A 27573-nucleotide genomic window follows, 5' to 3' on the forward strand; every position below is an offset into this window, starting at 1 on the left:
AAATACTGCAAGTATAAATCAACTTTTCAAATTAAAGAGAAACACGTGAACACTTACAGAAATGCCCTCGCCAGAGGTGTTTGGAAATCTTCAAAGCTTAATAATATCCTTTTGTTGAAGGATAGTCAGTCAGTAAATTAGGAATGAAAACCATCTGGAAAAATAAAAACACGTTGTCAATACAAGAGATAAATTCCTGGGAAAGGTTGTTATGATGACTTTAATTTCAACTGTAGTGCCTCACAGTCAAAGAAAATCTTCTAAAACAGAATACTGTAGACGTTTGCTTATTCAAAAAATATTTTTGAACACATACTGTGTACCAAGAACTGTGCTAAGCATGGGGAATATACTGGTAAATAAGATGGATACTGTCCCGACATGCAGGTCCCTGCCCAAGCTTTGAGATGACCAGGGAAAATATAATCAGCAAATCAAATAGCTGCATGGAACCCTAAGAGATTAGTTTGTCCAAATGAGGAAATTGAGGCCCAAAATGTTAAGTAGAACTGTCTGTGCTCTTGACTTCTCAATTTTTTGCCATCCAAAAAAACCATTTTTGTTTCATAGAGCCTTCTAACATTCCCAGATTGTGTGACATATAACAAATGTAGATATTAATCCATGTCAAAATACTCTTTATAGATTTTGAATATTCCTGTGCTTTTCTGGAAATAAAACAGGAAACCTAACAAACAAAAACCCCGAGGTCCAATTTTCAAAATCCAATCCAGTTTTTTTTTTTTTTTTTAGGAAGTGTTAGCCATGTGATTCTTATTAACATCCCAAACAGTCATATCATGTGATAGTGGCCATCTGTTTAGGATGTGGCTGACACACTTGTAATATCCAGAATAACGGGGACTCAGAAACCTCACTGGTTAGAAAGGTTATCAGTCCAGGGAGGTGCCACTTGGGTCAGATGTAGGTGAGGCATTATGAGATGGACCGTCTGGATTTCACACCTCCCTGGGCTCTAGCCCTCTTGCGACGGCTACGGACCCTTTGGTTGTCTGACCTGCTCTTGCACTGTGCTTGTTAGCACAACGCTTGCCACCCCCAAGGATGTTGTGACAATTGCTGAAGTAAATGCTATAAAGCATTCTGAACAATTCAAGGGAAGGGTGCTGCATAACTACACAAAATCATTATACACCCACAGGTACAGCTCTTTCTTTAAAAAATATATCCTTAATATGGTAATATAAAAGGGCATTCCTCAGGGTACATTTGAATGTGTGTTTCATTACATTTGTTATTCATTCTAACTTTTAAATTGATTATTATTTTCAGATATTAACCTGGCACTAAAAGGGACCTATCATTAATTTAATAATTTTATGTCACCATGTTTGAAAAAGAGAAGTGTTTGGGTCTCTAGAGGCCCCCTGTCAATCTGTGACTAAAATGAATTTGGTCATAATTACCTACCTGAATCTGGATCCCTTTTCCATGGATTTAGATATGTTGGAAACACGTGTTTGAGAATCCATTTGGCCGGATGACTTGGATTGAAGCCTCAAAATTAAAAAGAAGAGAAGAGAGAAAGAGAAGGAAACACAACTAAACACAAGCTAATAAATGCAGATACCTAATAGCATTGAAGTTGTCAGAGATGATGGTGACCTAAATAAACCATCACAGATTAGTTTCTGTACAGCTCATTTTCTTCTCTTCCTTCCTTCCTTCCTTCCTTCCTTCCTTCCTTCCTTCCTTCCTTCCTTCCTTCCACAGGTTTATTGAAATATAATTCACATGCCAAAAAATTTACCCTTTCAAAGTGTGCAATTCAGTGTTCTTAGTATATTCACCAAGTTGCACAATGATCTACAGATTCTACATTTTCAACACCCCAAAAAGAAACCCTGGATCCATTAACAGTCACTCCCCATTCCTCCTCCCCTCAAGTCCTGGCAAACTACCAATCTACTTTCTGTCTCTGTGGAGTTGCCATAGACTCTCTATGTCCCTATGGATTCTGGACATTTTATATAAAAGGAATCGTTCAATATGTGGCCTTTCGTGTCTGCCTTCTTGCCCTCGGAATAATGCTTTCAAGTTTCATCCATTGTTATTCCTTTTTATGGCCAAATATTTCATTGTATGGATATACTGCATTTTGTTTACCCATTCATCAGTTGATGGGCATTTGGGTTGTTTCCCCTTTTTAGCTATCATGAATAATGCTGGTATGGATATTAGTATACAAGTTTTTGTGTGGACTTATGTTTTCAATTCTCTTGGACGTATACCTAAAACTAGAATTACTAGGTCAATGGTACTCTGTTTAACTTTTTGAGGAACTGAAACTGTCCTCCAAAGTGACTGTCATTATACATTGCCACCAAAAAAGAATTAGGGTTCAAATTTCTCCATATCCTTACCAACACTTATTATTGTCGAAATTTTTGATGACAGCCATCCTGGTAGGTGTGAAGTAGTATCTCGCTGTGGTTTCGATTTGCATTTCCCTAATGGCTAATAATGATGAGCACTTTTTCCATCTGATTGTTGGTCATTTGTATATCTTCTTTGATGAAATATCTGTTCAAGCCTGTTGCCTATTTTTAATTGGGTTATTTCTCTTTTTATTGTTGAATTTTAAGAATTCTTTATATATTCTGGTACAAGTCCCTTATCAGATGTTTGATTTACAAGTATTTTGTCCAATTCTATGGGTTGTCTTTCTATTTTCTTAAAGTTCAGCTCAGAAGTTTTTAATTTTGATGCTGTCCGATTATCTTCTCTTGTTGATGCTTGTGTTTTGTTGTCTTGAAACTTAATTCAAGATCAAAAAATTTTATTCCTATGTTTTCTTCTAAGACTTGTAATTTTAACTTTTACATTTAGGTCTTTGATCCATTTTGAGGTAATTATTCTATACAATTCAGGGTCAGCATCCAGTTTCATTCTTTTGCATGTAGATACCTAGTGGTCCCCTTGAATTGTCTTGGCTGGCTTTCTTGTAGAAATCAACTGGCCATAAATGTGAGGGTTTATTTTTGGACTCAATTATATTCCATTGATCTGTATGTTTATGTTTATGTCACTATTACACTTGTTTACTGAGGCTTTGCAGTAAATTTTGAAACAGAGAAGTGTGAGACAATTTCTGCAAAAAGAGCCAGCTGGAATTCTGATATGTACTATATCAAATCTGCTGACCAATTTGGGGAGTATCACCGTTTTAACAATAATCAAGTCTTCCAATCTATGGACCTGGAGTGTATTCCCATTTATTTAGATCTTCTTTACTTACTTTCAATGTTGTTTTAGAGGTTTCTGTGTACAAATGTTATACATATTTTGCTAAATTTGTTTCTATTTTATTCTTTTTGATGCTACTTTAAATGTAATTGTTTTCTTAGTTTCACTTTCACATTATTAATTGCTAGTATATTGAAATATATTGATATTTGTATATTGATCTTGTGTCTTACAACCTTTAACATTGTTTATTAGTTATAATATTTTTTAGTGGATTCCTTAGGATTTTCTATATACATGATCATGTCATCCACAAATAGAGACAGTTTTACTTTTCTGTTACCAATATGATGCTTTCTGGTTTTGTTTTGTTTTTTCCTTGCCTAAGTGCTCTGTCTAGGTCCTCCAGTACAGTGTTGAACGGGAGTTGCAAGAGTGGATATTCTTATCTTTGTGCTAATCTAAGGGGGAAAGCATCCAGTCTTTCACCATCATGTAGGATGTTAGCTCTGAGTTTTTTGTAGATGACCTTTATCAGGTTCAGAAAGTTCCCTGTATAGCTCTCTTTAGGTTCCATTGATGGGCAGGGCTGAATTGCTAACACTAATGAGATCTAGAAGTTCTTTTGGGACTTATTGTCCTTTTCAGTATTGTGGTAAGATGTGGAAACAATGCCTACTAGAGATAGGTTATATATTTTTTTCTGGAAAAGGCTGAATATTGCAAAAGGAAATTTTGTGTATCTCTCTTTTTCCGTCCTCCAACCATTCTTTCTTGTCTCCCACCACAAGAGAGCAAACAAATGGTTGTGGTAGGTAAATATAATAGCTTCTTTCCATACTATCCTTATGTTGTAAGGATACGGTACATTTGTGCACAAATTTCAATAGCACATATGCCATGGATGTTATATAAAATAAGCTGTAGGAAGTCAGTAAAGGTGTCAACTTCCGAAAACCTTCTCAAAAAACTTCTGAGAAGAAAAGACATTATCAAATCCAGCTAAGAGTTTAGTTCTTAGGGGATCTGGCAAATTAAGAATTGCTCTGCATCCTGGAAAAAGAAGTGCCAGATGTCAAGTGGTACCCTTAAGAAGGTGAGGCCCAAGAGCCAAAGCAGGACTGGCCACCCAGGCAAAAACAGTCTCAGCCAGGGAAGACAGGGAAGGACAGAATGAATTGAATGACTTTGGTTCTATTTTCCTAACTTCTGTTCTCTGTTTCCCAACTTCCTATTGCCTATTAGCTTGCCATTTTCCCCAGTGGCCATTATTTATCTCTCACTCTCAACTTTTAGTACTTGTTCGTAGTTCTGTGTAATGCCTAGGGACCAATATGTTGTGCCCTTGGCTGCCTCCTGAACCTCTCCCTTAGATGGCAGAATAGAAACACCACTTGTCTTATGTTTCTGGAACTGACCCTGCACACACCCCAGGTTTAACTCTGCTCAGCCTTGCATTATTTGTGTATGACAATTACAATCTGAAAAGTAAATCGTAACATTAAAAATTTTTTTAAAGTCTACTTCATGTGCTTTCAGAGCCAAGCAACAAATGTGTTGCTATTAGTCTCAATGGCAAGACCAATTCTGCTCTTTAAATTGAGAACCAGCTTTGCTACCTCTGAGAGAAGAGAGATTATTCTTTGCTTATTTTCATTCCACCAACTCCCAACATTTTAGGCAAGAATTGTGGGGATAGGGGCACCTGGGTGGTCAGTCATTAAGCGTCTGCCTTCAGCTCAGGTCGTGGTCCCAGGGTCCTGGGATCGAGCCCCACATCGGGCTCCCTGCTCAGCGGGAAGCCTGCTTCTCCCTCTCCCACTCCCCCTGCTTGTGTTCCCTCTCTTGCTGTCTTTCTCTCTCTGCCAAATAAATGAAATTCTTGAAGAAAAAAAAATTGTGGGGATAATAAGAATTTTAAAAGAACAAAGAACAAAGAATCTTCCTCTGTTTTCAGATAACACTATATCCCAATCATAGAGGAAGTTAGAAGTTAGTAATTGGGAAGTGTCTCTTTTTGTCAAAGATGAGATCATTATTCCTATCTAAGAACTTCTGCTTGGTGTAAGGGAGGAAAGGAGTGATGGTGGAAGAAGGAATTAGAATACCCCAAAACTCACAGTGGTACTATACCTTTTATGGGTCTCAGTGGGAGAGTTTGGGTGTTTCTCATGAGGTGCCATTGATGCCTAAGAGGTATATTTGTAGTGTGCTCCATTCTGGCCTGGGGAGTCCAAGAACTGCTAGAAACTGACGATAAGAACTAAGGAACTGCCTAGAACACCTGGCAAAGAGTGAAGAACGGATAGACAAAAGGAGATAAGACTGGATTTGTAATTTGAGCCACACTAAGCAAACAGTGGGGACAAAGCAGCAGAAAGGCAGGATGATTTTGCTAAAGCCTTGATGAGTTCTCACACTGATAAAGTTGTGAGCAGAGTGGAGAACATGCTCAGGTCTCGGGTTTTCTGACCTAGTTCTAGGATCCTGAGCCTATAACCTAGCTCTATGATGAGACAGCATATCCTGGGAAGCTTCTCATGTGGCCTCCCTAAGAATCCCAGGAGAGGGATTTTCCATTTAGCTACTTGATAATAAAATTTAAATTCTGATTTTCAGGCAATTTAAAGAAAGGACAATATAGCTAATGTCATAGTAAAGCCTGAAAAACGGAAACAATTAAGGAAATGATCATGAAACTCTAAAAACCATTTCAAAGATTGAATCATAAAAATGTAGGCTCAAAACTTAATAGCAATAATCATGGTGATGAGGATAAAACTGTAATGCAGCTAAAGAAATCATTCAATTCCCACGTGGCTGTCCTAAGAGAAATGAGGCTCTAGTACAAGGGAAATATGACAACTTGTTTTTAAAGGATGTATAATCATGTTATTTTCTGGAGAATTTGCATTTGGGGGTTTTTTCAGAGTAAATTTCCCCAGAGAAATGTTATGTTCTCTTAGTCTGAGGATGTAGACTGGAGTACAAATAGGGTCAGAGCAAGTATTAGAAATGACACTCAGAAATTAAATAGGAATCAAGTGGAAATTCTATGCAGGTGAAAACGTTTTCAATCAGTGTATATTCCTTCTCTCTCTGATAGGGGTAATTTAGTTTTGGGTGAGAGTGGGGGTGGGATGTGGTAGGGTGGGTGTGGGAGGAAATTCTGGTATCCTTAGAGCCATACAACTAGAAAAGGAAAAGAAGAATATAAAATCTACATTTTGGTTCTCCATCTGGATTGCCCTAAACCCTTTCCAAATAGATAATACTTACTCAGGAATACTTAGTAAAAAAGATTACTGAACCTCCAAATGGAGCCTGACTTCAGATGACATGAAGGCCTTGGGTAGTGTGGATTTCAATGAAAACTGAAGTGGAGTGGGTTACCTAGGGGCTAGGAATCGAAATGTTCATAAACCTAATTATTCAAATATTCTAAGCATTTGTTTTTTGAAAAAGTCACAAAACATAGGTGCAGTACACAGATAAGGTTACTGAGGAGAAATTTTTATGAGAAGCAAGTCTCAGCATTTAGGATTAGGAACTCAGCACATGGGTTTTGTATCTGTGAGAGCTAACGGGCTGCAGGAGGGATCCAGAAGTACTGTTTCCTGCAGTCCAAAAGAGGATGCACTGCCCTCTGATGTTTTGGGCTTGTGAGCAAATCTCCATACAGTGTGAACCACAATTTATGAAGCCCCATATTTGTAGTTAAGAGTTTACTCTTCTAATCAAATACAACTTGAGATAGGATTTTAACACATGAGTTTTAACACATTTTATTATATACTGAATTATTGTACTGCATAACAATTAGACATAAATATTAACTTTGTATTTTTTTTCTTCCCATTTTGCCATTTTTTCAGCATCTAAAACTAAGGTCAATGTTTATTGTGTCCCTAACGTCACGTGTTATTTAACTATCATCCTTTTTCTTCTTAATTTTCTCATCATGTACTTGCTTATTTGATTCAGTATCCACCCCCTCAGCACCTGAGCTCCCATCCTGGGATTCTCTGTGCCTAAGTATTTTATCCCAGCGTTTCTCTGCTATTCCCTCATCCCATCCACCCATACTCCAGGATTTAAGCAACCACTTTCTGCTTCCATTTCTGCTCAGTATGTCTTGAGTAATGAAAGGCTTGAGGTGGCAAGAACTCTGGGCCATGACATTCAACTGCAGTCTTCAGCAGAAGTGCAGGTGGGGAAGAGAGAGACCAGGGATTGAAAAATGAAGAGTGAAGAAGGGAAGGGAAAGGGTGGGCCTAGCAAGAATAGGCTGGGGGTTCCTGGTGACCTTAGATGCCTCCCTAAATTATAGTAAAGTGCAAGTGGGCCAGGAGCATCAAAGCAAGCAAGAGGATACCTCTTTGGGACTGTAGTGGGTGGTGATATGTCATCCAGATCCCCTTTACAGGTGGAGACCAAAGCAGGCAAGAGGAGACCTCTTTGGGAATGTATTGCATGATAGATCACTCAGATCCCCTTCTAATAATAAAGGCCTCTTTCCCCAGATGCTGGGAGTGCTCATGGCCAGTAGTCCTCAGCTGTCAGCCTTCTTTGGAATTGCCTGGGCTCAAGAGAACTACCTCACTCTCGGTTATAGCCCCTTCTAGTAGTACCCCATATCCAGTGACTGGTCAAATACAAAGGCTATCCCCATCACACGAATGAAGGACATCTCTGAAGGTCCTCCTCAGCTTCGGAATTCACTGTGGTGATCAGCTGAGGCTTTCCTTGAGATGTCGTCACAGCCCAATTTCTCCCTCTGCCCATGCTCCTTTCCCTTCCCTTCCACAAGTGGTGATGCCAAGAGCACTGCCTAGTGTACTCTATATACCAGCCTCCATCTCAGTCTTCTCTGTGGGGAGCCCAACCTGCAGGACTTGGCGCAAGGATCTGTAAAGCACAGGGGTTATGACACTAAAAGTACAAGCAACAAAAGAAAAAAATAGATACATTGAACTTCATCAGAATTAGAGATTTTGTTCATGAAAGGATACTATCAACAGAGTGAAAAGGCAACCAATGAAATGGGAGAAAGTATTTGCAAATCATATGTCTGATAAAAGATTGATAGCTATAATATATAAAGAACTTCTACAAAAAACAAACAACCCAATTAAAAAATGGGAAAATACTTTGACATTTTTCCAAAGACGATATTACAGATGGCTTATAAGCACATAAAAAATGTTCAACATTACTGATCATTAGGGAAATGCAAATCAAAACCACAATGAGATACTACTTCACACCCATTGGGATGGCTATTATAAAAAAAAAACCCACAAAATAAACAGAAAATATTGGTAAAGAATTGGAGGAATTGGAACCCTTGTGCATTGCTGGTGGGAATGTAATATGGTGCAGCCACTGTGGAAACAGAATGGAAGTTCCTCAAAGAAATTAAAATGGAATTACCATATGATCTGGCAATTCCACTTCTGGGTATTTACCCCAAAAAATTTGAAAACGGGGACTCAAACAGATATTTGTACACCCATGTTCATAGGAGAATTATTTATGATAGCCAAAAGGTAGAAACAACCTAAGTTTCTGTCGATGGATGAATGGATCAAAATGTGGTATATACATGCAATGGATTATTATTCAACCTTAAAAAGAAAGGAAATTTTGACACCTTCTACCACATGGGTGAACCTAGAGGACATCATGCTAGATGAAATAAGCCAGTCACAGAAGGACGGGTACTATATGGTGGCACTTACATGAGGTACCTAGTATAGTCAAATTTATAGAGACAGAAAGTAGAATGGTGGCTTCCAGAGGCTGTGGGAGGGAGGAATGGGGAACCAGTGTTTAGTGGGCACAGAGTTTCATTTTGGGATAACAAAAAAGTTCTGGAAATGGATAGTGATGGTTGCACAACAATGTGAGTGTACTTAGTGGTACTGAACTATACACTTGAAAATGGTTAAAATGATCAACTTTATGTGTATTTTACCACAATAAAAAATTAAATAATTAAAAAAATACAGCCCCTTAACCCCTCCCACCCCATTCTAAAGGTCAATGATTATTATATTGTTACCTTCACAGCCGAATTTGGATTGGTGTGATTTTGAGGACTAGATTATATAGCAGTTCTCAAATTCAGCTGTGTATTAGAACCATTTGGGGAACTTTAAAAAAACAAATGATGCTTCAGTTCCACCCATAGTGATTTCTATGTAATTGTCTAGGGACCTAGGCGTCAGTACTTTTAAAAGCTCCCAGTGACTGCAGTATGCAAACATAGCTGAGATTTCCTGGGATAGAAGAACCCCAACCCACACCTTTCCCACCTACTTGCTATTGCCCCTGAGGATTTGGCCGCCTGCTTATCTTTTCTAGCCTCATCTTTCCAGCTCCCCTCCTACACACACCCAAGCTACAGCTAACCAAATGACTTGTCATTTGTCCTCTCCTGTCAAATCTTGTCTGGCTTCTGTCCCTTTGTTCATGTTTCCTCTGACAAGATTGCCCTCCTCTGACTGATTTCAGCCCTAGTGGAACCCTTCTTTGGGAAACTTGCCCTCAGCACCCCTCACTAGGCTGTGCCACACACCTTCCTCTGAACACTGGAAAGGTTCGTGTGTAAGTCCCCGTACTGCTGACCTTATCACAAAGGTGGGAAATTCCACTTCCCAGTTTCCCAGTGCTGGGATCTGCTCTTCTTTCCTGTGTTCCCAGATCAGAAGCAAGGCACCGGGGAAGTTTCAGTAGATCACTAGCTGAACAGATAGGTTTCTTTAATAAGAGATAATACGTTCCACAATTAAATAGTATTTTTTTAAAGTAAATGCATTGGGAAGAATTAGCATATTGGTATAAATAAGGCAGTCTTCTTTTAACATTAATTGGGCCATTATTATGTGCTTAGGATCATGCTAATGTTTTACTTAGAGTTGTGTGTGGTTTTTTGTTTTTTTTTTTTTGAACCTCCATGGCAACTCTAGGAGGCAGATATTTTCATATCTATGTTATAAAGGAGGAAACAATTTCAAATAGGTTAAGAACTTGCCCAGGATCCCAGCTAGTGTGCGGTAGAGCTGGGACTTTCAGTTGTGATACAAGTGATGATTCTAGATCCTTCCTAATTTGGGGAAAGGGACAGAGCAAAGTATAAAAGGTCACTGAGGATCTTAAAGGAGAGGGGCTGTTACTGGTAGGAAAAAGGAACTGAAAAAGAGGTCACCGACATAAAAGACAAACTTTGAAATCTCACCTATTTTGCTCAGGCCTCAGCTTAATTGTAGGGAGGTATTTAAATCACTATGAGACCCTTGTTCCTTGGATACACTCCAATTAAATTCAGCCCAACGGTATTTATTGAGGATCTACCGTGTACCAGAAACAGTGAAAGATGCCTTGAGTTCCAACCACAGGCAATAGGAGATCTTTGCCAATATAGATTTCTCTCTGGTGGGGGTGACATGTCCTCTATCAATAGACATTCCAGGTACAGTGGTATTCTTATAATCAAGGTATGTATCGACAGCAGCGGAAATGCAGAGGGAACAAGTTTTCCAGAGAAATCAAGGAGGATTTTATGGCAGAATACGTGTACTTGTATTTGTATGTGAGAGAAAGAATCGATAGGACTTGGTGACCACTTTTTTTTAAAAAAAGAGAATGACAGAAAGGGGAAAGTCGGGGGTCCCGGGTTTCTAGAGCCAATAGCTAACCTGATTGAGTTAAAGACGTAGAACAATAGGAACAGTTTTGCATTCAGTTTTGATCATATGGAATGTGAAGTACCCAACAGACATTCGGGTAGAGGTAGAAGTAATATAGGAGGCATGAGGATGTGATCCAAGATCTCAGGTTAGAGGCAACAGAATGAAAGTGTCCTTTTTTTTTTTTTTTAAGATTTTATTTATTCATTCGAGACACAGAGATACAGAGAGAGAGCATGAGCAGTGGGAGAGGCAGAGGGAGAGGGAGAAGCAGGCTCCCCGCTGAGCCAGGATCCCAACGTGGGGCTCGATCCCAGGACCCTGGGATCATGACCTGAGCCAAAGGCAGATGCTTAACCATCTGAGCCACCTAGGCCCCCGAAAGTGTCCATTTTTTAACAGATGAATGCCAGACTGCCAGTCAGCATTAAAACCCATCTGGGAATAGACATGGGCTTTACTGCTGAAGAGACCCAGTCTTCCTGACTTGGCCACTTAATGCTTTGACCTTGGGGATGTCACGTGGCCTCTCTGAATGGCACAGTGGAAATGGGAAATGATGTTAGCCTGTCTTGCAGGGCTGTACTCAGATTAGCAGTAATGTCTGCAAACTCCTTTCAGTGCACTGAGTTGGCACCTGGTAGTTTCTGTTAAAGCTCATGGATGGAAAGCGTTGAGTTAAAGCTGGGGGCGGGGACTGGCCTGTGTTCAGAAGAAAGAAAGAGAGATTGTTTGCCTGAGTGGCTGGGGTAAGGCAAAGTGGACTTGCCATCCATAGAGAAATGGATCTTCAAGATCTATAGCCCTGTTCAGGTCCCAAAAGGAGGTGTTTGGAGTAGAAGAAAGCATGACCATCTTTTATATTTGACTCCTTCTAGTCACCCTCAGTGGATTCAAATCACTCTACTGCTAGGGGAGCTCTTCAGGGTGACCCTGTCTGTGCCTCTTTCCCAGCCACTCCCCAAGAAGGAAAGCAGAAGTGGAAAGAAAGGAGGCCCCTATAGATGAACAGAAGAACCATCCCCATCTACCTATTCATACCTGGATTTCCTTTCAGAGTGTGTAACACATTCTTTCATTTTATCATAAAGAAAAGAGAAATGAAAAAAAAGGGAAGCTCGAAAAAGGTGAATAGTGGGGATATAGGAAAAATACTTCAGATTTTGCCTAGTGGGTTTTCATTATTTGGCAGACATTAGCTGCAAGTAAGATTTTTGTGTAAGCAGCTACCAGGAGCGGCAACTGTGCGTTTAGAAACTTGCAAAGCTGTTGTTGTTCTAACATTGTCATATTTGTTCTAAAGGAACTTTGCTGAGAATTTACAGAACTGTCCTAGCATTCTCTGTCTTCCTAAATGCCCAGGATCCCCAGCTAACAAAGTTCAGCGCAACTGGACACACACTGATGCACTGTGTGATCTGTCAGAGACCACACCAGGGAGGGCGTGAGTGAAAGGTAGTCTCTATCCCTGTGGAGCTTCCGGTGGGAGAGGAGTTGGGGGGCGGGGGCTGCCATGGGGATGGAAGCAGAAGATGAGAGCGGGAAGGCAGATAAACAATGGCCATGTAAACAAATCCATTTCTTAATTCCCTGACATGACCGGGGCCTTGACCCATTTGTAACCATTATGTAATCGCCGAAATAAGTCCAGTTAAATTATTCAAAAATCTCCAAATGCCAATTCCATTTAATTTTAAATAACAAGCATCCCTGAGAGAGGTGATTTTTGTAATGATGACTAAGGGAAAATATTTTTCTAGCAGGGTTTCTGTACAGGAAAAAATTCATTGCTTCCATCCCCACATGCCACACCCCACATTCCACACCGGTTGGTGTAAAAATATTTGTATTTAAATAATTTTAGATGTCATGCATTTATAATTAAAAGCAATTCTGTGTTCAGAGGAACAGAAATTACTGACTTTAAATCAATGAGAGAAAATAAATTTTCCTCAAAGAAATATCTCATGAGATTCAAGTAGTTTAAACCAAGCTAATGTGATATAAGCCCATCAGTTGCATATGGTATCTGGTGTGACCACTGGAATATCTGCCCACCTCCAGCTGCAGGAGCCTATAGGACATTCCAGCAAGAGCCCTTCATTTCTCCCAAAGGGTCTCTCCTTTCTCCCTTCTGCTTCCCACCTTTAAGTACTCACCTTTAAGTACCTTTAAGGACTGGATATGCACAAAATGTTCTCTTTCCTTTCAAAATGACACTCACTTATCTCTTCCTCCTGGTTGCTGAGATCCCTCTAACTGAACAGCTCCTGATGCCTGTTCAACATCCCTTCTATAACACAACCACCCCTACCCCTGTTCTCAGCCCCCACCAAGGAATTGCATTCCCTTAGCCACAGTGATTATTCACCAGAGCATGGACTGGAAGATGGGTCACTTCAAGCCTTCACTGAGGAAGCCAGGGAGGGGTGGATTTCTGATGATTTGGGAGCACTCTCTGGATTCCACACTGCTTGTGGTGGTTAACTTTATGTGTCACCTTGGCTAGGCTATGGTGCCCAGTGGTTTGGTCAAACACTAATCTAGATGTTTATGTAAGGGTATTCTTTTGATGAGATTAACATTTAAATCAGAGTTTGGGTAAAGCAGGTACCCTCCATAATGTGGGCAGCCTCATGGAATCATATGAAGACCTTAAGAGCAAAGACAGGTCTCCCAAGAAGGAAATCTCAGGATTGCAATATAGAGACACTGCCTGAGTTTCCAGTCTGCTGCCCTGCAGAATTCAGACTCAAGACTGCAATGTCAACTCGTACCTAAATTTCTAGCCTGCCAGTCTGCCCTACACATTGTACCACAATTCTGTGAGCAAATTCCTTAAATAAATCTCTCTTGTCTCTTTTCTGTCTCTATTTCTTTCTGGGTTTTTTTTTTTTTGCCTCCCCTTCTCCCTCTGTCCTCTACCTTCTCTCCTTCCTTCTGTCTCTCCCATGGATTCTGTTTCCCTGGAGAACCTTGACTAATACACTACCTAAGTCATACTTGCACCCTTGAATTGCTCAGGGTTTTATTTGTGTGTTGGTTTAAGCCAGCTTGAGTTCTGTTTCTATCACCTGTGACTAAGAGTCTTGAGCTTTCCTGGGTGTAAGTGGACAGAATCCCATATAGGTTAATAAATGAAAGATTCTTGAAGAATTCTGCCTAATATTATTAATTACTAAATAACAAGACTACTTAAGGGCCAGAATTGTATCTGATGCTTTATTCTACTGCATTGCTTAGAATTCTTGGCACACAGGTTAGTAAATGTTGGTTGAGTTGAATTGTAGAAGGAGGTTGGTCTAGAGGGTTCAGCTCCTGGAATTACCCTAGTAGCTGTAGATACAGATCCTTTGACATTTAGGAAACCCAAGAGTGATTAAGTAATGTAACAGGTAGATTCAGCATTTACTATATTCATGGAATTGCTTAGAAATGGTTGCCGCGTGTTTTTATTTATGTCCTTACATGTGTATGTCTATTATCGATACACACAGGTTTCCTTCTAGGTATTTGGATTAGATCATGCTTAGCTTCTTAGCTTCATCAAACCAGCACTTCTTCAGGGAGATTCTAGTCAAGATCAGGACAATTCCATCATTGCTACATTATTATATTAGTTTGCTTTGCCTATTTTAACAAATTACCACAGACTGAGTGGCTTAAACAACAGGAATCTATTGTTTCATAGTTCTGGAAACTGGAAGTCTGAGATCAAGATGTTGGTAGGACTTTAACCCCTCTGAAGGCACTAAGAATCATTCCAGGCTTCTCTTCTAGCTTCTGGTAGTCCCTTGGCTCGTGGCAGCATAACTCCAATCTTCACATGGATTCTTATATGCTTCTGTATCCAAATTTCCCCTTTTTATAAGGACCTTCTTCATGTTGTATTACCCACCTACAGCAGAATGACCTCATCTTAACTATAATTATGTCTGCAATGACCGTATTTCCAAATAAGGTCATATGCTGAGATACTGGGAGTTAGGACTTCAGCATATATGGATGTTGGGGGGGTGGGGCACACAATTCAACCCATAACAGTTGTTTGTACTCCCTCAGCTCATTCCTGAGCAGCCTTCACAGGAGGACTCCAGAGCTGTGAGCAGCAGGAGGGCAGGAGAGCTGGCTGCATTGCCGAGCTAGGCACACGTTGCCAAGGTCCTAGCCACTTGGTTCCATGACTGCCGCCATACATTCCTACACCAAGCAAGGGGTTCTATTCCAGCAGCACCAGTATTGCCCTGAAACGAATGCTAATAATATTCCCCAGGCACCCTCCACTAGCGAGTCTCTTTTCCTTCTCCAGTATCTTCTGGTTGCTTCTCCCTCTTTGAAAAGAATAATCAAGGAACAAGAATTAGAAACCACATATAGAAAAAAGAGGAAGAGCAAGAGAGAATGTTTTTAAAATAACACTTTTTGTTAAAGATGGCAATGTATTGTTTTCTGTGACATCTAGAGCTGAGGTTAGAAACCTTTGAAAAGTAATTTTCTAAAGTTCTAGGTCCTCTGTACCATTCTGTTTGGCTAGAGGTGTAGAGGTGTAAAGATGGAGCTCAGCCATGGGAGAGGGTGGAGGCCATTGTGCTGCTGCAAACTCTCCATGTCAGTACAGGCAGGCGCCATGGATCTGACTGTTGCCAAAGACCGTTCTCCCAAGTGACTGGGGGAAAGAGACTGGGATTAGGGAGGCAGGGAACCGGCAAGGAGGTCAGGGAGTTTGAGGGGACAACTTTCCAAGGGACACTGGAAGTAAGTCCATGTGCCATCTTTGTCATGCTTGCTATATAGGTCACAGACACCTGCTCTTGGATAGCTTCCAGTGTAGTCCCTGATGCATAAAGAGCTGTGAACACCTGGCTTACATCGGTTGGATAATTTTACATAACTCGCACACAGCCAGGTAAATCAACACCAAATTAGAGACCCAGCACCTAACATAAAAGATACAGAATCTAAAAGCAAGTAAGAATTAAAGTCCTTAAATTCAGTAGTGATATTTATGCTGATCCTATTTACTGATACTTAACACATTATAATAAATCAGTAGCAAATATGGAAAACTATGGTGGACAGTTTATAGGCCAGAAAGTATGTATTTTTCTGAGAAGTCATCTGAAATTACAGACGTTTCAAGAATTTAACCTGTGATCTTCTGGGCCTGCCATCCATCCAGATGAAAATAAAAGTTTAGTCTGAGAGTGTCTGTTTGTCCACTTGATGCCAAATAGTAAAGTGATAGAATGCTTACCAACTATTTTAATCTTACAATATTATATGTTTGGCTTTTCATTTTTATTTTTATTTTTTTAAAGAAGTTTTTTTTTAAAGATTTTATTTATTTAATTGACAGAGACAGAGACACAGAGAGAGAGAGAGAGAGAGAACACCAGCAGGGGGAGTTGGAGAGGGAGAAGCAGGCTTCCAGCCGAGCAGGGAGCCCGATGTGGGGCTCGATCCCAGGACCCTGGGACCATGACCTGAGCAGAAGGCAGACGCTTAACCAACTGAGCCGCCCAGGTGCCCCACGTTTGGCTTTTTAAAAACCTCGCCTACCTTTTGTAGATTCCCTGTCTTCTATTCCTTGATTTTAGTCTCGCATTTATAGATGGAGAAAACATTAACTTTTGTGGTAATCTTCACTGACATCAAAATGATAGAGAAAAGATTCATTACAGCACAATTTTAAAAGAAATACATCTGATTTTACTGCAAAAATAAAATCTGCTAAGAATTGGCATAAATCCTTGCTCACAGTCAGTGTTCCATAAATGATGTTGAAATAAATTGTAGAAGGAAAGTCCTGGAGTGCCACCACCAAAAAACAAACGCACACACAAAAAAAACCCTCACCATTTGTACTGTTTTCCTCTTCTTTGGGAGTAAAATACAAGTCAAGTTGTAAACACAAGGGCGCCTGGGGTGGCTCAGTCCGTTGAGCGTCCAACTCTTGATTTTGGCTCGGGTCATGACCTCAGGGTTGTGATCTCAGGGTGTAAGATCGAGCCCTGCGTCAGGCTCTGCTCTCAGCAGGGAGTCTGCTTGAGATTCTCTCTCCCTCTGCCCTTCCCCACCCCACCCCCCAATTTGCCTGCTCTCTCTCTCAAATAAATAAATAAATCTTAAAAAAAAAAAAAACATGTAAACACTGAATAAGGGCATATCCTTAAACTTCGAATTAAGGTATATTAATTCCTAGTCACTCTTCAGATATGAGGTTCGGTCATAAAGTTACCTGGTAAGCTCAGTGTTGTATGCAAACTGCATACTTTGCTACCAGCAAAATAATTTAAGCCTGTGTGGTAACATGGTAAAATGGATCTAGGTAACTATGCCTCAGTTACATTCAGATTACAAATAATTGCTCTCCTAGCAAGTAGACAATGTGGGTTCTTTGAGAATTGTGGTAAAAAAAAAAAAATAAGTTATTCTGCTAACATGTATTTTCAGCAGTATATCAAAGTAGTTTGCCAAAGTTTTGGGGAAAAAGGCAAAACAGCACATGATGCTATTCCAAGTGGACGGCCAGCAATGCCACAAGTTAGGAAAACCACGAATAACTCAGTAGCATTCTTCAAGGCAAATGCTTGACTCCATTAAGACGTTCTGTAGAAAAGCAGTTATAAGTTACAGTTTAAAATGATATTTCTAGTATTTGGCTTGCTTGGAATGAAATCAGCTTCCTAAAAACACTTGTAAGCATCTTTGAGTAGTTTCCATAAATAGAAATAACCTTGAGAATAAATCTCTGCATCCTAGAGAAAAGCCTCGTGTTCCTCACTCTCTGTCCCCTTTCCCCTCACTAAATCTCCCCATCTCAGCCGCAGGCAGTGATTTTTAGCCAAGGGAGATTTTGTCCCCCAGGAGACATTTGGCAACATTTGGGACTGTCATGGGAAGCTGGGGGTGTAGGTAAGAGGAGAGGAGAAATGGTACCAGCTTCTGGTAGGTAAGGCCAGGGATGCTGCTAAACATCTTACAATACACAGGACAACCCCAGAATAAAGAATTCCCTGACCCAAAATATCAACAGTTCAGAGATTGAGAAACCCTGGCCTGGAGACACAAACGGGCGGCTGTGTGTGTGTGTGTGCACGGTATTGGCACGCAAACAGAACACATCCACACTTGAACTCTCGGAGCCCTTTGAAACCCACATAAACTGTTGCCCTCACACATCAGCAGTTCCAGTAAAGAAATTCTACTTTCAAACTAGATGTGAGGCAGGCTCAGAAGGGATTAGATGTGAGGCAGGCTCAGAAAGGATTTTTTTATTCTTTGCTCCACCCCAACTCCTCAAGTGAGATTTCTAAAGGAAGCATTGTGATAAACAATTAGAGGGATTGTTGATTTTATTCTTAGGTTTTAGAATTGTGGCTGAGCCTTAGCCTGCGATTCTTGACTACTGTATGGGTCACCTCTGTGCGGTCTTTCCTTCTGTCATGAAAGGTTTTAACTGTATTTGAACAGTGACTAACAATGGGCATTCTTTATGTTATTCATTTCGGTTAGGGGTCGGTTTTTCCTTCTCGTCTTCCAAGCCCTTGTCCAAGACAGCAGGACATTTTCAGGTAGCGTATTTCCTTTCTCAAGAGTCATTCTGTGGGTAGTAATGAATTCTTTAGTATTCACAAGATTTCGAGGACTTCAGCATAATTTAATTTTCACATACCACTGATCACTTATGGCAAGTACCTTTTCTCTCTTGAACACCATACTGCACACTACTGTTTCCTCATCTGGTCCCCTGTCTCATTGGCCACAGGTCTGAAGTGACTGTGTTCTTCACCACAGTCTTCTTGAGGCAAGTCACCAACCACCCCCTTTTGTGAACAGTGACCACCCATAGTAAACCCACTTGAGGAGGGTTTTGGCTCAACTAAAACTTCCACCAGCATCAGAGGCTTTCAGATACAACTGGTAGCTTCTAGAAGTGTCAGTCGTGTTGGTAGAGATCTCACAAGAAATTTAAGCAAGTAAAGCACCATTTAGCAAAACTACCTACCAACACCCTTCAAACAAACAAACAGGCAAGAGAAACAATAGCAATAACCCATATAATTAATCTGTGCGAAATAACACAATGAACATACTCACAGTAACGATCATAAAATGCTGGGCTGGATGGGACTCTCGGTACTGCTTAGGGGAGCTGCATCCTCTGCTAGTGCCAGCTTCTTGCCTCTTTCTCCTCTTCTGTTTTATTTTGGTGATAAAGGAATAAAGGCTCAAGGAGGGGAAGTGACTTGGCCAAACTCATACTGGTTGCTGGGCTAAGTCAGATCTGGAAACACAACGCACACCTTCTTCCATATATGTAAAAGGCCGGAAGCACAAAAGACTGTGATGTTATATGCATGTGTTTCCAATTTTTTTCTACTACTTTCCTTCCCCCACTCTTATCTTTGCACCCAAATTTCCCATCTTCTTACACAGACTATTTTGGAAATTAGAAAACATATTTTTAATGCAAATATGCCTTTTTAAAAAAAGTTGTAGACACCCACAACATTTTTTATGCTTAGTGACTTGATGCCAACTATATATACTTATAGGTGGATGGGTATCTCCGAATCTATAAATGTCATTTGTATATTCATACACTTTCGTATACCAGATTTCCAAATCTAGTTGTTTTCCCTCACCTCCCAGAAAGACAGCATCCCTGACATTTTGGTAGCATAGCCATAGCTATACAGTTCTATCATGGGAGCTTGCATTATATACTTGTTCGTGACGAAAGTAAAAATAAATCTTGATAGTTTTTTTCCGGTGATACTTCCCATCTTTTGATAGGAAAGATGAAAAGAAAAGCAATCAATGCTCTTCTTTGGAAAGGAAGAAGAGTTAGATCTAAATAAAAATAAGCAGCATCTCAGGCTAGACAAACTTTTCTAGAGAATTCTTCCCCCCCCCCCACTCTGCAAAGAGCCCCTAGCATGGAGCATGGGTCTGCCAGCTAATAGATGTGTCCATGCAAAACTTATTCTGTGCTTTCTCTAGTCACCACCTGAAACGTAACTAAAGCACTCCATCTAATTTACCTTAATGTTCATCCTCGTCCTTCAGGCAGTATTTTGAGACCTTTTGTAGTTCATAAATGTTATGATTGGCCGTCCAGGGCGTTCTGTGACGTGTGACTCCCTCAAACCTTGTTACGACCTGGGCACATTACCCATCTAATGTAAAAAAAACAAATAAATAAAAGAAGCATTATTTCTTGTGAGTATACTTGGCAAGTTTTCTATTTAAACTGCATGTAAGCAGAGACAAAACAAAACAAAACAAAAAACCTAGACTCAAATGCAAAGAACAAATTGGTGATTGTCAGAGGGGAGGTAGGTGGGAGGATGGGCGAAACAGATGAAGGGGATTGACAGTACACTTACCTTGATGAGCACTGAGAAATGTGTAGAATTGTTGAATCGTTGTATCATACATCTGAAACTAATATAACACTGTTAACTATACTTAAATAAAAAAATTAAAATAAATACATCTCATAGCTAAAAATAAACAAACTGCATATAGGCAAACATTGGAGATATTGTGAGTTGGGTTCCTGATCACCTCAATAAAGCAACTATGGCAATAAAGCAAGTCAAATGAATTTTTTGATTTCCCAGTGTATATACAAGTTATATTTACACTATACTGTAGCCTCTTAAGTGTGCAATAGCATTATGTCTTAAAAAACAGCATGTGTACTTTAATTAAAAAATACTTTATTGCATGGCACCCGGGGGGCTCAGTCAGGTAAGCGAGAGAGGGAACACAAGCAGGGGGAGTGGCAGAGGGAGTTGGGCTCAGGTCATGATCTTGGGGACGTGGGATCCAGCCCCGCCTAGGCTCTGTGCTCTGCGGGGAGTCTGCTTCTCTCCCTCTCCTCTGCCCCGCCTCCACCCCCCGTTCATGATCACTCTCAAATAAATAAATAAATCTTTAAAAAATATACTTTATTGCTAGAAAATGCTAACCATCCCATCATCTGTGCTTTCAGGGAGTCACAATCTTTTTTGCTCTTGGAGGGTCTTGCCTCGAGGTTGGTGGCTGCTGACTGATCGAGGTGGTGGTTGCTGAAGGTTGGGATAACTGTGGAAATTTCTTAAAATAAGACCACAGTGAAGTTTGATGCATTGATTGACTCTTCCTTTCATGAATGATTTCTTTGTAGCCTGTGATGCTGTTTGACAGCATCTTACCCGAGGTAGAACTTTCTTCCAAATTGGAGTTATTCCTCTCAAACCCTACTGCTGCTTTATCAACTAAGTTTATGGAGTATTCTAAATCTTTTGTCATTTCAACAGTCTTGATAGCATCTTCACCAGGAGTAGATTCCATCTCAAGAAACTACTTTCTTTGCTCATCCATAAGAAGCAACTCCTCATCCATTCAAGTTTGATCATGAGATTGCCAGCAATTCAGTCCCATCTTCAGGCTCTGCTTCTAATTCTAGTTCTCTTGGTATTTCCACATCTGCACCTACTCCCTCAACTCAAGTCTTGAGCCCCTCAAAGTCATCCATGAGGGTTGGAATCAACTTCTTCTAAACTCCTGTTAATATTGATATTTTGACCTTTGCCCATGAATCATGAATTCTGCTTACTGACATCTAGAATGATGAACCCTTTCCAGAAAATTTTCAATTTACTTTGCCCAGATCCATCAGAGGAATCACTATCTATGGTAGCTATAACCTTATGAAATGTATTTCTTAAATAATAAGACTTGAAATTCAAAATTACTCCTTGATCCATGGGCTGCAGAATGAGTGTTGTGTTAACAGGCATGAAAATAACATTAATCTCATGGTACATCTCCATGTAAGCTCTTGGGTGAGCAGGTATGTTGTCAATGAGCAGGATTATTTGGAAAGGAATCTTCTTTTCTGAGCTGTGCTTAAAATATTCAGTAGATTATGTCATAAACAGATGTACCCTCATCCAGGCTCTGTTGTTCCATTTGTAGAGCACAGGCAGAGTAGATTTACCATAACTCTTAAGGGCCCTGGGATTTTCAGAATGGTCAATGAGCATTGGCTTCAACTTAAAGTCACCCAGCTGCATTAGTCCTTAACAAGAGAGTCAGCCTGTCCTTTGTCCTTTGAAGGCAGGCATTGACTTCTCTCTAGCTGTGCAAGTCCTAGATGGCATCTTCCTTTACTGTAAGGCTGTTTCATTTACATATAAAATCTATCATTGGGGTGCCTGGGTGGCTCAGTCGTTAAGCGTCTGCCTTCGGCTCAGGTCGTGATCCCCGGGTCCTGGGATCGAGCCCCGCATCGGGCTCCCTGCTCGGCGGGAAGCCTGCTTCTCCCTCTGCCACTCCCCCTGCTTGTGTTCCCTCTCTCGCTGTGTCTCTCTCTTCAAATAAATTAAAAAATCTTTAAAAAAATAAAAAAAATAAAATCTATCGCTTAGTGTAACCACCTTCATCAGTTCTCTTAGCTGGATCTTCTGGAGAACTTGCTGCAGCTTCTACAGCAGCACTTGCTGCTTCACCTTGCACTTTTAGGTTATGGAGACGGCTTCTTTCCTCCAACCTCAGGAACCAACCTGAGCTAGCTTCAGACTTTTCTTCTGCAGTCTCTTCACCTCTCTCAGCCTTTCTAGAATTGAAGAGGGTGAGGGTCTTGCTCTGGATTAGACGTTGGCTCAAGGGAATGTTGTGGCTGATCTTCTATCCAGAACACTAAAACTTTCTCCAGAGGAGCAATCAGGCTGTTTCACTTTCTTATTCATGTGTTCACAGGAGTAGCACTTTTAATTTCCTTCCAGAACTTTTCCTTTGCATTCACAACTTGGCGAACTGGCGCAAGAGGCCTCGCTTTCAGTCTATCTCAACTTTTGGCATGACTTCCTCATTAAGATAAATCATTTCTAGCTTTTGATTTAAAGTGAGAAATGTGCAACTCTTCCTTTCAATTAAAGACTTAGAAACCATTATAGGGTTATTGATTGGCCTAATTTCAATATTGTTGTACCTCAGGGAGTAGGGAGGCCTGAGGAGAGGGAGAGAGATGGTGGAACGGCTGGTCCGTGGAGCAGTCAGAATACACACAAAATTCAGCAATTAAGTTCACTATTACATGGGCACGGTTCGTGGTGCTCCAGAAGAATTATAATAGTAACATACGATCACTGATCACAGATCACCATGACATCTATTTGTTACATTTAATGGAAAAGTTTGAGATATTCCAAGAGTTGCCAAGATGTGACAAGGACACGAAGTGAACAAATGCTATTGGAAAAATGGTGCCAATAGGTTTGCTCAGTACAGAGTTGCCACAGACCTTTAGTTTGTGGAAAATGCAGTATCTGAGAAGTGCAGTAAAGTGAAAAACAAGGTATGCCGGTATATGGTACGATACCAATTTTTAAAAATTGTGTGTGTGCACGCATACAGGGAAAAAATCTATATAGGTATTTACCAAGGTGTTAACAATGATTTTCTTTCAGTGGTAAGACTTTCCTTTATACTTATCTGTATATTTTACAAAGCTTATTGAATTCTTTAATATTTAGAAAAGTGTTCACTAAAAACAAAATATTTATGTAAAGCCTTTTCGAATGACACTCCTGTCTCTGATTCACTGGATTTGTAGCTAGGCCTATTCATTTAATAACAATTTACAGGATACCTACAATGTGCAAGGACCTATACTAATAGCTGCTAGAGAAATAGTTTTACTCTTTTACAGAGATCAAAGCTGTCAGCTAACAGATATTCACAGGCTGCCTGTTATGTGTCCATAGCCACCTGCTAGGAGTTCTGGATACAGTGATGAACAGTGTCCCATCCCCAGGAGCTTATATACTATAAATATGTAAATAAACAATTAATAGCGGCTATGATGCATGTTATGAAGATGTTTTGGGGCAATGGCACACTCCACTGGGAGTGGAGGGCTTCAGCTGGAATGCTCAGGGAGGACCTCACCAAAGCGGTCACATTTGGGTTGAAGCCTGAATATTAGGAGAAAGCTTTGTGAAGATACGGCCTCAAGCAGAAGGAACAGCAAGAAGGGAGGAACCAAGATGAGAACAAGTTTAGCATATTCAAGGAACAACAACAAGACAGTGGCAGAGTACAGACAAGGAAAAGAAGTGAGCAGAGGCCAGGAGGGCAGTCTTCCAGCCCACAGTACTGAGTTTAGATTTGATTCTCATTGCAAGGAGAGGTTTGTGGTGAGTTCTAAGTAAAGAAGTGATATTGTCTAGTTGACATCTGATAGAGGTTCTGCTGATCTGTGTTAACAGTGCATTTGCAGGAGGCAAGGGGAGAGCCAGGGAGGCCAGTCAGGGTGCTTGCTGTTGAGGATGAGTCTAGAAGCTGCTGCATAGGGCTGATAGTCGGGGAGAGGTACTGAAAGCTTCAAAACAGAAATACTTCCTGATGGGGGACCAAAAAAAGGGAAGGGGGGGAGTTTCTGCTCTTCTATTACACAGCTACTCATCTCTTTCCACTCTGGTCTTATGGAGTGTGCCTGAGGTTGCTATCTCTCAGTATCCTTTCTCCGCTGTTTTTGTACTAGAACTCCTTGAGTTCTAGCTAGACACATGGCCATTAGGTTATAAACTACATTTCTCAGGTTCCCTTGCTACTAGGAGTGGCCTTGTGACTAAATCAGGCCGTTGGGAAATGAACTAATGTATGCACTGTCTAGATGATGTCCTTGAGGACACAGCCACCTGGTAAGACTTTCTATACACTCCCCTCCAGCTGAAACTCAGATGTGGATCAACCCAGGTTTGACCCCGGGGCATGAGAACATAACCCCAGGGCACCGTGGAGCAACAAGATGGAGAGACAGACTTCCTTAAATGACCTCATGGGACAGCCCTCTGGCTGGCCTCAGTGTTCCCCTTTAGTCTATAGCACGAGAAAAAGAAACTTTCTTTTTAGAACTATGCTGTATTTTAGAGTCTTTTGGTTAGAACTGCTTATTCCATACCCTAGGTAATATGAGGAGCTTTGGAAAAGCCAAAAAGAAGCATTGACAGCAGAGAAACTAGGGCATAGTCTTTGGGGTTGATCGGGAATTTTTAAAAAGATAAGCTAGTGTCTTCTCAGTGCCCTCCTGGCTGATAATAGGAAGAAAGCATAGCCAACGGAAAGAAAAATTATTTTGATACTGTAAATCTACTCCAAATCCCTAGGGCCATACCTGACCCTTGGGAGAGTTCTGACCTCCAGCTAAGATTCAGGGTAAGAGATTAAGGAACATTCCAGGGGCGCCTGGGTGGCTCAGTTGGTTAAGCGACTGCCTTCAGCTCAGGCCATGATCCCAGGGTCCTGGGATGGAGCCCCTTGTCCCGACTCTCTGCTCAGCGGGAAGCCTGCTTCTCCCTCTCCCTCTGCCCCTCCTCCAGCTTGTACTCTTTCTCTCACTCACTCTCTTGTCTCTCAAAAAAAAAAAAAAAAGGAACATTCCAATCAGGAACTCTGGATAACATTAAGTTTGTAACATGCTGATGAAAAAGAAGCCAAAATGTAACCTAGACTTGTTTTCTTTACCTGTTATTTTAAAGAAACTTTCATTTTGATGTAAATTAATCATTAATTACTCTTAATGAAGAAGTATGTATGTATATACTCTACATGTCTAGAAGATACAGCAAACTCTCAGTTAGTCGAGCACATGTATACAGGAGACCTCTTTGCACGTGTCCTGGGTGGCTAGTCAGCTCTTCTCATCTGCTTGCGCTGTACCTGAATTCGGCACCCTCACTAATTAAAAAAAAAAAAAAAAGCCCTTCTCAAGGGTATGAAGGGTAACACATACACAAAACAAAATGAATTAAGTAATACAAAATATTACAGTAGGCCAGAAAATAGTCTCCAATATAGGGGTAACATGACCTCCCTTACAGGGTTTTTTTGAGGATTATAACAGAGAATTATGTAAAGTAACCCATAAAAAGTGGTGTTGTTGTTGTTGTTTCTCTTCTTCTCATACTCAGTTATTTGGCTTTCAAACCAAAATACTCTGGAATCTGCCACAAGTCCCTGAAAGAATGACCAAGTGATCACCCCCAGTAAACCGGTCATTTGGCTTTTCTACATTGCTTAATACAGGGATAAGGATTGAAAGGTCAGAGGGAAGGGAGACTAACGTGTAGGGAGCACTTACTATATGAACACTTTAGCTTGGTTCTTTCCTTTGATCCTCATCCTCATAATCCAGTATGGTGACACTGATGAGAGAGCAGAAGGCAAGCTGAGGACAGAGTACAAGCTGACGACGAGCAACCCAATCCCGACCCCCCCCCACCCCGAGTGGGATACACGTGACATTCCTCCAGGAAACTCCCAACTCTCTTAAGGTTAATGCCTTGCTAGAAGGAAAAACAACCTCAGCTTGACAATAGCAAGGCCTCCTGTATCCTGAGAGTCTTCTTTAGCATATGAAAGTTCTTTGGAAACCTCCCTTTTTCCTTACCTCCCCAACTCCCAAGTATATAATCAGCCACCCGTCACAACCCCAGGGCAGCAGCTCTTTCTGTCCACGGGTCCTGTCCCCAAGCTTAAATCAAACCACCTTTTTTGTACCAGACATTTGAGGAATTTTTTCTTGGCCGTTGGCTCCGGACCTCACCACCCCCAATAACACTCCAAAAACGACATCAATACCATCATTCCTATTTTAACAATAAAGAAACCAGATTTAACAAGGTTAAATTTCTTACTCCGTCACATAACTAATAAGAGGTTGTTAATGGTTGAGCTGAAATTCCATAAAAATTCCAACACTCCCGAATACAGCAGGGGACCTCAAAACCACTTTCCACTGTCAATTTTCTTTATTTTTTTTTATTTTTTCTTTTAAAGATTTCATTTATTTGACAGAGAGAGTGAGAGAGGGAACACAAGCAGGGGGAGTGGGAGAGGGAGAAGCAGGCTTCCTGCAGAGCAGGGAGCCCGATGCGGGGCTCAATCCCAGCACCCTGGGATCATGACCTGAGCCGAAGGCAGACGCTTAACGACTGAGCCACCCAGGCGCCCCTCAATTTTCTTTTTTAATCCCACGTAGGATTAATAATTTCTTCCTTTGTATTCCCATTTAAAATCTTGTATGTACATTCACACGTAGAGTAACTATTGGTTTAGAAGCCTTTTCGTGGCGCCTCCACTAGACTGACAGCTTTCATGGGCAAACACTTTAGCCTCTGTGTGATGGGGTTCTGGAATTTAGGTGAGAGGTTCGGTGGGTGAGGTCGGAGCCAACGACCAATTCTTGAGACGACTTTGGTGCAAAATGGTGGCTTTATTAAAGCACAGGGACAGGACCTGTGGGCAGAAAGAGCTGCGGCACCAGGGGTCTTGAAGAGTGGTGATTATATACTCAACTCAGGAGTTGGGGGAAAAATCCTTTTCCTTACTTCAAAAGGATTTTCATATGTTAAAGAGGACTCTCGGGATACTGCTAAAGAGGAACAACAAGATAATGCTAAAGAGGACCTACAAGAGCTCGGTGTAGGGATTACTTAGTGCTGGGCCTTGCGCGTTTGGTTTTTTTCTTCTTGACCGGAGGCCTCTGCAGCAACCATGTTACGCCAGATCGTGGGTCAGGCCAAGAAGCATCCGAGCTTGATCCCCCTCTTCGTATTTATTGGGGCAGGAGGTACTGGAGCAGCGCTGTATGTCTTGCGCCTGGCATTGTTCAATC

General features: G+C 40.9%; 2 protein-coding genes, 1 long non-coding RNA gene and 1 other non-coding gene across 16 annotated transcripts in view; 3 read left to right on the forward strand and 1 right to left on the reverse strand.

Annotated features, from left to right (window-relative positions):
• Positions 1-19167, reverse strand: part of LOC145720496 (uncharacterized) — a 33656-nt gene extending 14489 nt beyond the window's left edge. For 6 of the 9 annotated variants that reach the window (XR_014143452.1, XR_014143451.1, XR_014143457.1 and 3 more), the window contains exons 1-3: positions 18999-19167; positions 1432-1518; positions 58-154 (exon numbers count right to left, since the gene is read on the reverse strand). This is a non-coding gene — a long non-coding RNA (uncharacterized LOC145720496). The remainder of the gene's footprint in view (positions 1-57; positions 155-1431; positions 1519-18998) is intronic. The other 3 variants (XR_014143456.1, XR_014143458.1, XR_014143459.1) reach the window with 2 other exon arrangements.
• NEMP2 (nuclear envelope integral membrane protein 2) overlaps positions 1-27573 on the forward strand; it is a 360288-nt gene that overhangs the window by 253991 nt on the left and 78724 nt on the right. The window lies entirely within an intron of this gene.
• Positions 1-27573, forward strand: part of LOC145720498 (uncharacterized) — a 78628-nt gene that overhangs the window by 17314 nt on the left and 33741 nt on the right. The gene's annotated exons all lie outside the window — the stretch shown is intronic.
• Positions 19983-20086, forward strand: LOC115944312 (small nucleolar RNA U13). The gene has a single exon (XR_004078879.1). It is a non-coding gene; the product is annotated as a small nucleolar RNA U13 (small nucleolar RNA).

The sequence above is a fragment of the Leptonychotes weddellii genome, chromosome 3 (assembly GCF_054177405.1).
Source record: "Leptonychotes weddellii isolate Sample4059 chromosome 3, ASM5417740v2, whole genome shotgun sequence".
Lineage (NCBI taxonomy): Eukaryota > Metazoa > Chordata > Mammalia > Carnivora > Phocidae > Leptonychotes > Leptonychotes weddellii.